The sequence below is a fragment of the Lepidochelys olivacea genome (genome assembly GCF_965140295.1).
Source record: "Lepidochelys olivacea isolate rLepOli2 genome assembly, chromosome: 2".
Taxonomy (NCBI): Eukaryota; Metazoa; Chordata; order Testudines; family Cheloniidae; genus Lepidochelys; species Lepidochelys olivacea.
The window spans coordinates 257,546,085-257,561,811 of NC_140412.1; the positions used below are offsets into that span (position 1 = coordinate 257,546,085).

The following is a 15,727-nucleotide window of genomic DNA, read 5'->3' on the forward strand; positions in this document are numbered from 1 at the left end:
GTTTTACTTCAGCATAACTTTGCCATCTAAAACTGGTGAAACACCAAGTGAACCAAGCCCATTGACTTTAATGGCATTAATCACGGGTATAAGTGAGATCAGAATTAGGCCCTCTATTACTTGGTTTCCATCCTTCCTCCCTGTAGGTCAATCCCTGTACACTTCCTGTTTCATATACTAGTAACAGTCGTTTCTAAAATAATTCACAATTATCTGAAACAGGTGCACTATTGCTTTTAGAAACAGGCTAGATCCAGGATATGTTCTAAATATGACACACTCAGTATTACACCCATATTATCTCATACCCATTATAAAAAAACTAGAATAAGTGAAACCACCTGAAAGGATATGAATGTACCAAAATTTTAATCACTGCTCTTCTGATCGGATGAAAAGGGCTAAGTATACATAAGGCACGTGTGGCAGTAAATCGGAAGAGTGTTTTCCTTTTGTTCAGTACCATAAATGTCTTTAAGAAAAAAAACAGAGATAATCTTAATTAATGAAACTTCTCCAGAAAGTGAACTGTGGACATTGAAGGGTTGTATTGCTGGCAGAATTGCAAATAATTTGGGGGAAAGATTGATGGTTGACTTGCTTTTTGTTTGTCTATATTGAAAGATTCCTTGTAATTCTTGTTTGTTACCTTTTTTGATTCATTATATATTTGAACCACACATTTTTAAAGTTTCTGTAAAGAATACTGTGTACTCTGGAGAACACTATTCATGTCCCTTTTTAAAGGTAAATTTAGGCAATTAATTACTGAACTGGAATTTCTCACTATGAAACTTCTTCCTTTCGCCCTGATCCCACAAAGTGTGCATAGAAGTCATTTTACTCATGTCAGCATTCTCATTAAAGTAAATGGAGTTATTCATGCGAGTCACATTTATATATATATATATAAAATTTGAGAGCATTTTGGAGGATCAGGGCCTTTATTTGCTGAAGTACTGACTCAGCATTCATTAATATTGACCAGAGCTGGTCAGGAATTTTTCAACAAACCAATTTTTCATTGAAAAATGTGGATTTGTCAAACCTGAAACTTTTCCCATGCAAAGAGTTGTTTCAACAAAACTTTAATTTGGAAAGTGTCTCAGGTCCAGGGTGGAATTTCCCCCTCCTCCTCTCTAGCTTTGAGTAGAATGTCCTAACAATGCATCTACAGTCAGCCTGCCTCCCTTGCTCACTCACTCCTGATGGAGCTGTTCCACTTTGTAGAAATAATTAAATAGTATCTGGGCTAAAGGTAGACTGACTTTATTGCCCAGTGGTCATGGCACCCATCTGGAATGCATGAGACATGGACACAAGTCTCAGTACCAATGATATTTAATTATTTAAACAAAGAGAATTAGAGCAAGCCATCCTAGTATAGCCAATAGTCTGGGGGTTAGGAAACGCACCCTAGCCAATCGCCTGGGGTCTGAGAGAGCTGGGTTCATGTTTTAAAAGCTAAAATATATTCTAGAAATCATTTTGTACTTGGAAGAACTGGTGGTTTTGAAAAAAAATGTATACTTAGGGGCAGTATTTCCTTATTACAATGTGTAACATAGGAAAACAGACTGTATTAAGTGGTTCTGATTATTAACAGCCTATAGAGAGAGAAGCTGCATGTAATGGGGTGGCTTTGATTCAGCCCACATATAGGTCTAATAAGCTTGAAGATACTTTAGATAAAATCCAATAACTCTGTTTTCACTCATCATGCAGCAATAGATTTTTATATTCTCTGTCCTATGTTATATTCAGTGTGGGTGACATTCATCCTTGTGTAGAGGGGTAACATATACCTCCTAAATCCCACTTAAACGCTATTTGGAGGGCTTAAGCAGGATGTAAATCAGGGGTGGCCACATCCGGCCCATCAGACCTTTTAATCCAGCCCTCAGTTCCAGCCAGGGAGTGGGGTCGAGAGTTTGCCCTGCTCCACATCGCTCCCAGGAAGCAGCCTGCCTGACTACCCTCTGGTTCCTACGTAGTATGCAGAGGCGCAGCCAGGCAGCTCTGCGCACTGCCTCATCCACAAGCACCACCCTCCACAGCTCCCATTGGCCAGGAATGGCACCTGCGGACAGGGCAGTGTGCAGGGCCACCTGGCTGTGCCTCCGCATAGAAGCCGGAGGGGGGACATGCTTCCAGGAGCTGCTTGAAGTAAGTGTCGCCCGGAGCCTGCACCCCTGAGTCCCCCTCACCCCCAATCCCCTGACACAGCCCTGATCCCCCTCCCACCCTCTGAACCCCTTGGTTCCAGCCCAGAGCACCCTCCTGCACCCCAAACCGCTCACCCCGGCCCCACCCCAGAGCCCACACCCCTCGCTGGAGCCCTCACACACACCCCTGTTCACCAAACCCCTGCCCCAGCCCTGATCGCCCCTCCCACTCTCTGAACCCCTCGGTTCCAGCCTGGAACACCCTCCTGCACCCCAAACCCCTCATCCCCCTGCCCCCACCCCCAGCCAGAGCCCTCATGCTCCCCCACACCCCAACACTCCACCCCAGCCCGGAGCCCCCTCCCGCACCCTCAAATCCTCTTTTCTGGCTCCATCCCAGAGCTCGCATCCCCAGCCGGAACCCTCATCCCCTCCTGCACCCCTGCCCCCAATTTTGTGAGCATTCATGGCCCGCCATACAATTTCCATACCCCGATATGGCCCTCGGGCTAAAAAGTTTGCCCACCCCTGTTGTAAATGGTGCACATGCCTCATGCTGATGAATTTCACTCTCTATGATTAGTAGAGTTTAAAACTAAGGTTTTATTACATGATCACTTAGTGATCAAAGTATGATGTCTTTTTCATTATAACTTGATTGAATACAACTGTCTTAATATAATCATTCAAAGAAAGCACTGACAAATTTATCTCTCTGACTCCTAAACCAGAAAAGGTTCCCTACTGACAAATGATCAAGGAGGGATGAAATCAGATTCCTCGGCATAAGCTGTCTCTAACCTTGTGATCATTGTAATAAGGATCAAGATCCTCCAGTGGTTTCCCAACAAGCTCCTGAGGAGGATTGCCATAGAGAGTAGGCAGCTTTTGGAAAACCTGCAAGTCAAGTTGGGGACGAGGTTTCTCTTTAGGTTGGTGGTCTTTGAAATTCTTGTAGGCAGCAATTCGCTTCTCAATAGCAGCCAAAGATTCACGAGTGAACTGGCGGAAGTGGTTAGAACACGGTAGTGAAAAGTCAGCCATCTTTTCATCCTTTTCCTCCTGTAGTAGATTTTACTCCTAGTAGTGGAAATAACTAAAAAGAAGCATCAACATAAGTGACTACCAAAAAGGTAAGCTGTCAAAGACAAACCATCTCATTTAGCTTTCCAATTGTCTTATAAGTGTTCCCCGTTTTGTAGCAGTCAGCCTGAGAGAAATTGCACTATATTCCTAAAAGATAAGTTCCAGGGTTTTATTTTTAGATTACATGTAACTGACAGGATTTAGGTATATATTATAGATGAAATGATGTTGTGGGTGATCAGACTAATTTTCCAGAGATCTAGGAATGATCAACCACATCTATGAGCTCCTCCTAATATATTTTTCTTCCTTTAAACTTTCAACATACCCTACAGGCCTTGCATCTCAGCCACAGTCCATCCAGCCAAGGAGGACTAAACATTATTTTTCTTGAAATCTGTCAGTTACGTTCTCTAGAATCTTTACTGATACGTGCTGCAAAGAGCTCCCTGCTAGGATTAAAGGCATAGCCTCCATGGTACTTGTAACTCTTACAACCTTGAGAAGTAACAGAAAAGGAAAAGAAAGGAAGTCTTATACATCTAACTTAAAAGTACATGGATACTTTAAAAATGTAAAATACATTACACCTAGAATTATCCAGTGATCTTAACATGGAAACAAAGTAACCAAATTGAACAGCATTATTTACTGTTCACACTTACTCATTAGTAGACCTATACATTTTGTGCAGTGTACTTAACATGCTAAGCACATGCCACATCAATAGCTAAAAGCACATATTACAAAACAATTGAGGAAAACACACTGTTCAAGAACACCCACAACTCCACAAAAATAGACACCCTCTCCACTCTGCTCAGACCCACAAAGAAACCCTGGATGAATATTTAGGCTGTGCAAGATGCCCTGAAGGGATGCAGCATAACAGTACACAGGAAATGAATAATTTTCTTCCAAGTGCTATAGCTATGGGGGTTACCAATAATAACATCTACCAACAGTTAAGAAAGCATTTGAAACAATGCAGCATCTCCGATATCACTGTGTGGTAACTACAGCAAGACCAATTATCCAAAAATAACCAAAAAACTCCAAAATGCCCCCTCCCAGATAAAATAACTTGTCTTTTTTTTACAAAAGTCAAAGTTCCTATGTAAGAAAATCCATTTTAATCATTGCAAATACTAGAAAGCTAATAGGTTTATTTTCCAGCAGCAATGACCAGATAGGAATATGATGTTACAAACTAAAGAGCACACTCTATTACTATTACAATAACATTTTCAGTGTTGTCAAACAATGATTGCATTTTTTCATGCCATTTTCTAGTTATTACCCACCACCACCAAAAGTCAGACTCTCCAACGAAGGGACAGCCAAGCAGTCCCACGTTTATGGTATGGAGAACTGAGTCACAGCTTGCTGGGTACCACTACCTCACACTGAACTTTGTGACAAATGCTATATGGAAATTTTTCACAAGTACTTATCCTGGAGTTGATTACAACCTGTAGGGTGATATTAATGTTCTGATACAGGATCATAAAGCTGCTGCACAATGGTGTGAAGAACTGCTACTGCCAGATAACCCTCGGTTTTAGCCTTGGTCTACACTGTACAGAATGTCTCCAAAAACCACACATTCAGATCACATGGCTTTCTTTTATTTACAACAAACCACTTTGTAAATTATTCTATTGTTTGTTTCTTTAAAGCCATTGTTTCCTTTTCCCATATAGCCTCTTGACGGTACCTGTGTTTGAGAGATGAAAATTCACAAGACCCACTCTGTGTATCCTGACAGGTTTCAGAGTAGCAGCCATGTTAGTCTGTATTCGCAAAAAGAAAAGGAGTACTTGTGGCACCTTAGAGACTAACCAATTTATTTTTATTTCCTCAATTTTATTTCATCGGATGCATCCGATGAAGTGAGCTGTAGCTCACGAAAGCTTATGCTCAAATAAATTGGTTAGTCTCTAAGGTGTAGTCTCTAAGGTGCCACAAGTACTCCTTTTCTTTCTGTGTATCCTGTTTTCCTATATTTATTGGACAAAGTTCAGTCCTAGTGTAAGCAGATCCAACTCCTACTGAAGTTAATAGGAACTTAGGTCCACTTATGCCAATGGTGAATTCAGCCCATATTCCTAACCTGCATATTTGTTAATTCTACATTCTTTTCTTGTTTCTTTTTCTCCATTAAGTCTACCAAAAAGAGTAGCAAATCTGCTTTCTTGAAAAGGAGAGAACAGGTTCCTTTCTTGAAGCTCTATTGCCTGGCAGTTCCCTCTTGCTGTCCCCTCCCTCCAATCTGATTCCATTTCCCCCAGATGGATGGACAGCAAAGGTCTGGCATTCTATGAACTAACAGTCAGAGCCCAACTGCCAAACTGCAGTTGCCATGGAACCAGTTGATACCAGTGTTCTATCTCCGTCTCCTGTAAAACGGTTATACAAAGCAAAAATGTAAAGGCAACCTAAGCTGTCAGTACAGAGTAGGGACTGCTGAGGGAAAAGAGGGTATATTCAGCTTTTCTACCTATGTCCAGCTGTGTTTGCAACATCAATTTTGGCTTTCCAGGCACTTAAAAAACAAAAAGAAAAAGAAAACAAACACTACAAGAAATAAAGATAAACCAGAAAGCATAGTAAAACTAGTTAAAACATATGTAACACAAAATATTATATGTACACCCCCTTTGTCAATACTGGTTATGTAAAACTAAAGACATTTTGAGGTACTGTTCTTATAAAAGCTAAAATTGAAAGCTCTTAACTCACTGTGCCTCTGAGGCATGAACCAATAGCACACAATGCACATATTGTTATGGGTTTTTGCTTAATTAGGTTATGCGAGCAAAGAGTCAACAAGCAAGATAAAAGTAATGCAATCTTCTATCCACAGAGGGTAACATTTTCAAAAGTGCCTAAGTGATTACAGAGCCTAATTTCCATTTTCAAAAGTGAAGTGGGAAGAGTATCTGTACTAGTCCATGCTATAGCATTCTGCCTCACAGCAATATGGGAATAATCAGAGAGCTGTCAATCAGAAAACAGTAAAACACATCTTACCCCAATGAGCAGTAGTAATAGTTCACTGCTGGCAATATTGTTATACAGCTCTGTGGCCGAGGTAGATGTAGGTTGCTTGAGCTCTGAAGCTCAAATATAAATAATGTGGCCATAATCCTATTATTATAGTTGGAGATTTTAGCAAAACTAGACCCAGTTCTTCATAAATCATCTCCATCTCTGCATAGAAACAATAACACTTCATACATACATGGCTGTGTAGCTGCATGGCCATCCCTCCTTGTCAGTCTCTGTGGGAGGCCATGCCCACTCGCTGTCATGTGCCTGCAAAGGTGAGCTTGAAAGGAGGAATTAGCTACACCTAATGTTCCGGTCCTCCGGCCAGGCAGAACAGTACACCAGCCAATAGTTAGTAGGCCCTAACCTGTAATCAGGGCAGAGCGACTCAGCAGTCTATGAACCCCAGGCTCAGTCAAGGGTCCGGCACCCAGCAAGCTGCCTCGGGCACTGGCTGGGGTCTGGCACCCAGCAAGCTGCGTCGGGCACCGGCCGGGGTCCAGCACCCAGCAAACAAACTAGGGGCTCAGTCAGGTATGAACGCCACCCCTGTCTGTCGTCCTGGCTCTGGTGGGTGACAGACAAACACAGGCCTCTTAGCCTATGGAGGGGGAGTAATGCCACCCCAGGGGTGGGATGGAAGGGGGGGACAAGGGCCCATCCAACTCCTCCACATCCCAGCCCAGGGCCCTTACAGAGGCAGAGTGGTCTGCCACTGGGTCAGTGGGGATCCGCCCGCAACACGCTGACCTGGTCTCAGGCCACTTCCCAACCAGACGGTTGCCTGGTTTCCCTGGGCTGCTTCCCATTCCCGCTCAGGTGTACCTGCATCCGTCATCTCGGGGAGCTCTGGCCAGTCTGCAGGAAGCAGCCCCAGGAGCTCCTTGGCGTCTCGGTCAGGCGGGTGCCAGGGGAGATCTGGCCAGTCCTCAGGCGGTGAGCCCCAGCAGCACCTCAGCACCTTGGTTGGCCAGCACTCCTGGGAACTCGAGCCAGTTCGCAGGAGGCAGCCCTGGCAGCTCCTCTGTGGGCTCCTGCAGCAGGCGGGATGCGTCTGCCTCCTGTGGTGATGCTAGCCCAACTGAACTACAGGGTCCGACTTTTGTACTTCCCCTTCCCGTCCTGTCCTTCCAGCGAGGCAGACGTGACTTTCCTGACTCGGCCCAGCAGGGGGCATGTTGCGTTCCCACTTGTCAGTTTCTGAGAGAGGCTACGCCCCCTCACTGCAGGCTGATTTAGGCTTCTGAAATGTGTGGAGATTGGGAAATCCTACAGCCAGAGACCAGATTTTTTTTTCCCTGAAGCTCATTCAACATATTCAAGATTGGATTATTTCTTAATAGCACAAGGACTTGACAAATTCTGTCACTGATTGTGGCATTGGTACTATTACTATATCTCACAAGGCTCCCGTATATACGTCTTTTAGGCTCCCAGGCAGGGTATGAACACCCAACTATGCAGTGGATATAGATGAACATGATTTGCTGGGGAAGATTCAACATGGCTTCTGTAAAGGGAAATCATGGAAGGTTCTCTCATGGATCAGTAACTGATTAAAAGATAGGAAACAAAGGGTAGAAATAAATGGTCCGTTGTCATAATGGAGAGAAGTAAATAGTGGTGTCCCCTAAGGGTCTGTACTAGGATCAGTGCTGTGCAATATATTCATAAATAATCTGGAAAAGGGGGTAAACAGTGAGGTGGCAAAATTTTCAGGTGATGCAAAATTACTCAAGATAGTTAAATTCAAAGCAGACTGCAAAGAGTTACAAAGGGATCTCCCAAAACAGGGTGACCCAGCAACAAAATGGCAGGTGAAATTCATAAAATTCAAATTGATAAATGCAGAGTAATGCACATTGGAAAACATAATCCCAACTATTCATACAAAATTATAGGGTCTAAATTATCTCTCAAGAAATAGATCTTGGTGCCATTGTAGATAGTTCTCTGAAAATATCCATTGAATGTGCAGCAGCAGTCAAAAAAGCTAACAGAATATTAGGAACCGTTAGGAAAGGGACAGATAATAAGACAGAAAATATCATAATGCATCTATATAAATCCATGGTACGTCCACACCTTGAATACTGCATGCAGATCTGGTCACCGCATCTCAAGAAACATACAGTAGAATTGGAAACGGTACAAAGAAGGGCAACAAAAATGATTAGGGGTATGGAGCAGCTTCCATAAGAGGAGAGATTAAAAAGTTGGGGACTAAAAGTTGGAAAAAGAGACAACTATGCGGGGATATGAGAGAGGTTTATAAAATCTTGACTGGTGTGGAGAAAGTGAATAAGGAAATGTTATTTACTCCTTCACATAAAAGAACTAGGGGTCACTCAATGAAATTAATAGGCAGCAGGTTTAAAACAAACGTAAAGAAATACTTTTTCACAAAACGCACTATCAACCTGTGGAGCTCATTGCCAAGGAATGTTGTGAAGGCCAAAACAATAACAGAGTTCAAAAAAGAACTAGGTAAGTTCATGGAAGATAGGTCCATCAATGACTATTAGCCAGGATGGGCAAGAATGCAACCCCATGATCTGAGTGTCCCTAACCTGTTTGCCAGAATCTGGGAATGGATGACAGGAGATGGATCACTCGATGATTGCCTGTTTTGTTCATTGGCCATTGTTGGAAGATAGGATATTTGGCTAGATGGACCATTGATCTGAACCACTATGGCCTCTCTTATGTTCTTAAGAGGTGGAGACTGAATACCTATTTACTGTTTGATATATTTGTAACCCTTCTGCCCGTCAGAGTTGGCAGCAACAAGGGCCGGGTTCAGTATCTAGGGGTTCCATTCCAATATACAATGCAAAACCGGCTTGAGCCCGCACCCAGTGACCTGGGACAAATATATACCACTCCCGCAGGGCGCCTCTAAGAGGCAATACTTCCCCTCTCGCAAGCACAGTCTGAGTGTAGCAAAAGCCTTTTAATATCACAGAGAAACAATGTGGCATTATGTTGGGGAAACACCACCAAGAGGATTCACAACACAACCCATGAGCAAAAAAAACCGACCCCAAGCAATTTGGGGCATGTCCTTTCCCTTTGGTTCTTGAGTCCAGCAACCCAAAGACACCCAAAGTCCAACAACCCAAAAGTCTCTGTCCCTGGTCAGGGCAGCACCAGAGCTCGAAAATATCTGCAGAGTTTTACCTCCCACCTGGGTGGGGGGTGTCAAGGCTGGGATTTATTCCTGGAGCTCTAGGAAAAAACAGAGTTAATAAGACACATGCACCTCTAAATATACTACCAAGTATATAAAGACTAAAAATATTTTTCACATCTCAAACACAGTTTTAACCAGTTGATTCTGGGAAACTTTCACAGGAGAGTGCATCAGCCACTTTGTTAGAAGCTCCTGAGGTGTGTTGGATGTAAAAATCAAAATCTTGGAGAGCTTAACTCCACCAAATAAGTTTTTTGTTATTTCCCGTGGCGGTATGAAGCCACTGTAGCGCAGCATGGTCGGTTTGCAGGTGGAAACACCGTCCCCGAACATATGGGCGTAGCTTTTCCAGAGCGTAGACAATGGCGTAACATTCTTTTTCACTGACTGACGAGTTGCTTTCCCTCTCAGACAGCTTCTTGCTGAGAAACACTACAGGATGGAATTCTTGATCCGGTCCTTCCTGCATTAAAACTGCTCCCACACCATGTTCGGACGCATCTGTGGTTACTAGGAACGGTTTGTCAAAGTCTGGGGCACTTAGCACAGGGTCAGACATGAGTGTCGCTTTAAGCTGGTTAAAGGTTTTCTGACACTCTTCGGTCCACTGAACAGCATTTGGCTGTTTCTTTTTGGTTAGGTCTGTCAGTGGGGCGGCGATTTGGCTGTAGTGCGGTACAAATTATCTGTAATAACCGGCCAAGCCTAAGAAGGATTGAACCTGTTTCTTTGACTTTGGGACAGGCCACTTTTGGATAGCATCCACTTTGGCCTGTAGGGGGTTGATAGTTCCTTGACCCACCTGGTTTTCAAGGTAAGTCACTCTGTTTAGGCCTATTTGACATTTTTTATCCTTAACAGTTAGTCCTGCCTCCCTTATGCGCTCGAAGACTTTTTGTAGATGTTCCAGGTGTTCTGCCCAGGAATCCGAAAATATGGCCACATCGTCAAGGTAGGCGACTGCATATTCTCCTAATCCCGCTAGGAGACCATCTACAAGTCTTTGGAAGGTGGCGGGTGCATTTCACAGCCCGAAAGAGAGTACATTAAATTCATACAGCCCAACATGCGTGGTGAAGGCTGACCTTTCCCTGGCGGATTCATCTAGCGGTACCTGCCAGTACCCCTTGGTTAAGTCTAAGGTAGATATGAACTGGGCCTGTCCCAGTTTCTCTAATAGTTCATCTGTGCACGGCATTGGATAGTTGTCGGGGCAAGTTACAGCATTTAGCTTACGGTAGTCCACGCAAAAACATATCTCCCCATCTGGTTTGGGAACTAGAACTACTGGAGATGCCCATGCACTGCCAGAGGGGCGGATTACCCCCATCTGTAACATATCCTGGAACTCCCGGTCTATAGCAGTTTTAGCTTGAGGAGACACCGGTAAGGTTGGACCCTAATTGGGCGAGCATTACCTGTGTCAATGGAGTGGTATGCCCGTTCAGTCAGTCCTGGGGTAGCTAGTGCACAGCTCCTGGATCTGCTGTCGCTGCATACGCCCAAGGGTCATGGAGAGATTCACCTCTTCCACGCCACCAGCACTTTTCCCTTTGTAGTAGACACCTTCAGGCCACTCAGTGTCATCTCCTCTCTGGGCTGTAAACTGACAAACATTTAATTCTCTGGAATAAAAGGGCTTTAGATAATATGGTATACCTTAAGCTTTCGGTTGGAGGTTGGGAATGCTATGAGATAATTAACAGCTCCTAGATGTTCCTGGACCATGAATCGCCCTTCCCACGACGCTTCCAATTTATGGGCCTGGAGCGCCTTTAAGACCATGACCTGGTCCCCTACTTTGAAGGAACGCTCTCTGGCATGTTTATCATACCAGTCTTTTTGCTCTTTTTGAGCATCCTGTAGGTTTTATTTAGGAAGGGCTAGAGAGGTTCGGAGAGTGTTTTGTAGGTTGGTTACAAAGTCCAGAATGTAAGTTCCTGGAGAAGGTGTAAATCCCTCCCATGGCTGCTTCACCAACTGTAATGGCCCCTTAGCCTCGCGGCCAGATACAAGTTCAAATGGTGAAAACCCTAAACTAGGATGTGGTACAGCTCTGTAGGCAAAGAGCAACTGCTGCAACACTAGGTCCCAATAATTGGAGTGCTCATTATCGAATTTACATATCATGGCCCCCAAAGTTCCATTAAACTTCTCCACCATGCCATTTGTTTGATGGTGGTAAGGAGTGGCAACCAAGCGATTTACTCCATGAGCTTCCCAAAGGCTTTCCATAGTGCCTGCCAGGAAATTAGTTCCTGCATCTGTGAGGATGTCGGAGGGCCAGCCTACCCTGGCAAAAATGTCTGCTAGTGCCTGGCACACACTTTTAGCCCTGGTGTTGCTTAGAGCTACTGCTTCCGGCCATCGGGTGGCAAAATCCATGAAAGTCAGTATGTACTGCTTTCCTCTGGGTGTCTTTTTTGGAAAAGGACCCAGAATATCCACAGCTACTCGCTGAAATGGAACCTCAATGATGGGGAGTGGCTGGAGAGGGGCTTTGACCTGCTCTTGGGGTTTTCCCACTCTTTGGCATACCTCACAAGACCAGACATAGGTAGAAACATCCTTGCCCATTCCCTCCCAGTGGAATGACCTCCCCAAATGGTCTTTGGTCCTGTTCACCCCAGCATGGCCACTAGGATGATCGTGGGCTAAGCTCAAGAGCTTGGCCCAGTACTTAGTTGGAACTACCAACTAACTCTGAGGATGCCAGTTTTCGGGGTGTCCATCAGAAAGAGTTTCCTTGTATAAAAGTCCTCTTTCTACAACAAACCTGGATCAATTAGAAGGGCTGAGAGGCGGTGGGTTGCTCCATGCCTCCAACCATGCTTTTTGGAGGCTTTCATCTGCTTCCTGTTCGGTCTGGAACTGTTCCCCTGATGCTGGAGACATCAGTTCCTCATTGGATTGTGGACCTAGGCTTGGTCCCTCTGGAAGCGATGTAGGGGATGGGGCTGTTTCCGTTGACTGTGAACCGCTCTCTGCTGGTGCACTATGTTGGGATTCAGGATCCGGCTGAGCCTCTTGTGCAGGGTTATCAGCTGCTGCCGGTTCAGGTTCGGTGGGGCCCTCTGGTGTTGTGGTTGCAAGTACTGGGTTCAGTGCTGGCAATGGGTCTGGTGCTGGTTGTTCCACCGGTTCCTGTTCTGGGACTGGCTCTGTCTGGGTCTCTGGGACTGCATCCACTACTGCTGTTGCAGACATGGACCCGGACCCCAGGCCAATCACCTCTGACCGGGTCCAGGTAGAAATTTCCAGAACAGAGCTAGGCATGACGGCTGACGGCTGGTTTAGCCTGGCTGCGGGTGACCATTCCCATCCTCTTGGCTGACTTCAGGCGATTGGCCAAGTCTTCCTCCAACAGCATGGGGATGGGATAATCATCATAGACTGCAAAAGTCCACGTTCCTGACCAGCCCTTGTACTGGACAGGCAACTTGGCAGTAGGCAAATTGAAAGAGTTGGACTTGAAGGGTGAATCGTCACTTGGATCTCTGGGTCGATTAAATTGGGGTCCACTAAGGAAGCATGGATAGCCAACACTTGTGCTCCAGTGTCCCTCCACACAGTGACCTTCTCCCCGCCCACACTCACAGCTTCCCTCCACTCTGAGGGTATCTGGGAGGTATCTGGGCCTGAGGACCTCTGGTGTGATTCTGGTGCAATGAACTGTAATCTGTTGGGGTTCTTGGGGCAGTTGGCCTTTACGTGCCCCAGCTCGTTACATTTAAAACATCGTCCAGCTGACGGGTCACTGGGGCGAGGTGGGTTGCTGGAGAACAGTGTGGAGGGACAATAAGGTGTCTGGAGGGTTCCTTGTGGGGTAGTTGGGGCCTTGGGCTGCCCCCGGTAGTAGGGTATGGTCTGTGATTGTCCCTTCTGGTATCCGCTCCAACTGCGACCAGGTTTTTTCTTTTCTGCCACCTCCACCCATTTGGCTCCAATCTCCCCCGCCTTGATTACAGTTTTGGACTTCCCATCTAGGATGTATCTTTCTATTTCCTCAGGAACACCCTCTAAGAACTGCTCCATTTGCATTAGGAAGGGCAAATCTTCTGGAGATTTAACACTTGCTCCTGATATCCAGGCATCCCAATGTTTCACAATGTGGTAGGCATGTCGGGTAAATTACACGTCTGGTTTCCACCTTAGGGCTCTGAACCACCGACGGGAATGCTCGGGTGTTAGCCCCATTCTGACTCTCGCCTTGATTTTAAACAGTTCATACTGGTTCATGTGTTCCTTAGGCATTTCAGCCGCCACCTCAGCTAAGGGTCTACTGAGCTGCGGCCTCAGCTCTACCATGTATTGGTCTGTAGAGATGCTGTACCCAAGGCAGGCCCTTTCAAAGTTTTCTAAGAAGGCCTCGGTATCATCACCTGCCTTGTAGGTGGGGAACTTTCTGGGATGGGAAGTGGTACCTGGAGAAGGATTGCTAGGGTTTGTTGGTATATTCTGCTGAGCCTTTGCCTTTTTCCTTCTCCTCTTCCACATGCTTCCTCTCTTTTTCCTTCTCCTCTTCCACATGCTTCCTCTCTTTTTCCTTCTCCTCCATTTTCATCCGCATGAGTTCTATCTGTCTTTCTCGTTTCTTTTGTTTTTCCTCAGCCTCAAATCTGGCTAATTCCAGCTTTTGTTGAACACTGGAGTCTGTCATCCTAACCTCTCTGTTTTTAACTAACTTTACACTCGAGAGTTAGAAAGAAAACAAAACAAAACAAAAAACTTGGCTTGTAAAATGTTGCTGTGCTGTCCAGATACCTATATTCTCTGATAGTGATTGTCAGCCTACAGAGAAATCCTTAAAAAAAAAAAAAAAAAAAAAAACCTAATACCTTTGTCTCCAGGCAAATAGGCAGAAAACCCCTCTAGTTCCTCTTAGGTTAAAAAAAAAAATTCTTCACATCTGTGAAGGCTGGTGAATTTCCGTGCAGGAGGTTAACTACCCTGCCTTTAGGTAGAGAAAACTCCAGCTCACAAAAGATAATTCCCTTTGTCTCTGCTCTGGCCCCAAAGCAGAGAAAAAAAAACTCTATCTGCTTTCAGTTAAAACCTGCTTTCCAGCAGCCCAAAGGAAAAAAAAATTCCTTTTCAAATCTGTGCTTCTGGTTCAAAAAAATCTCAAACTGATCTCAAAATGATTTCAAGTTAATCCCACCGCTCTGCCATCATGTCAAGGTTCCTTCCACACTCTGAATTCTAAGGTACAGATGTGGGGACCTGCATGAAAACCTCCTAAGCTTACTTTTACCAGCTTAGGTTAAAACTTCCCCAAGGTACAAACTATTGTACCTTTTGCCCTTGGACTTTCGCTGCCACCACCAAACGTCTAACACCGGTTACTGGGAACGAGTCCGTTTGGAAACATCTTTCCCCCCATAATCCTCCCAAATCTTACACCTTTCCTGGGGAAGGTTTGATAAAAATCCTCACCAGTTTGCACAGGTGACCACAGACCCAAACCCTTGGATCTTAAGAACAATGAAAAAGCATTCAGTTTCTTAAAAGAAGAATTTTAATAGAAGAAAAACTAAAAAGAATCACCTCTGTAAAATCAGGATGATAAATACCTTACAGGGTAATTAGATTCAAAACATAGAGAATCCCTCTAGGCAAAACCTTAAGTTACAAAAAGACACAAAAACAGGAATATCCATTCCATTCAGCACAGCTTATTTTCTCAGCCATTTAAAGAAATCAGAATCTAAGGCATATCTAGCTAGATTACTTACTAAGTTCTAAGACTCCATTCCTGTTCTGTCCCCAGCAAAAGCATCATACAGACAGAGAGAGAGGCTTTGTTTCTCCCTCCCCCCCAGCTTTTGAAAGTATCTTGTCTCCTCATTGGTCATTTTGGTCAGGTGCCAGCGAGGTATCCTAGCTTCTTAACCCTTTACAGGTGAGAGGATTTTTCCTCTGGCCAAGAGGGATTTTAAAGCTGTTTACCCTTCCCTTTATATTTATGACAGGGGGTTTAAGGGGCACCTTACATGGTCCAAAGCAGATTGCCCCACCTCTCCATGGGGCTCCGCTCCACCAGCCGTCCCACAAATCACTCCTCTCTGCCAGCCGCGCCCCATGAGCTGCTCTAGCCATCCCACAAACTGCTCCGCTCCACCAGCCGCTCCGCTCTGCCAGCCGTCCCACGAGCAGCTCTGCTCCAAGAGACGCTCTGCTCTGCCAGCTGTCCCGCAAACTGCTCCACAATATATCTTCAGGCTCCCCCACT

General features: G+C 45.0%; 1 long non-coding RNA gene across 1 annotated transcript in view; it reads right to left on the reverse strand.

Annotated features, from left to right (window-relative positions):
- Positions 1 to 357: 357 nt before the first annotated feature.
- Positions 358 to 15,727, reverse strand: part of LOC311515405 — a 76,933-nt gene continuing 61,563 nt past the window's right edge. Inside the window, exons 3-4 of the long non-coding RNA XR_014710128.1 lie at positions 2,967 to 3,261; positions 358 to 472 (exon numbers count right to left, since the gene is read on the reverse strand). This is a non-coding gene — a long non-coding RNA (uncharacterized lncRNA). The remainder of the gene's footprint in view (positions 473 to 2,966; positions 3,262 to 15,727) is intronic.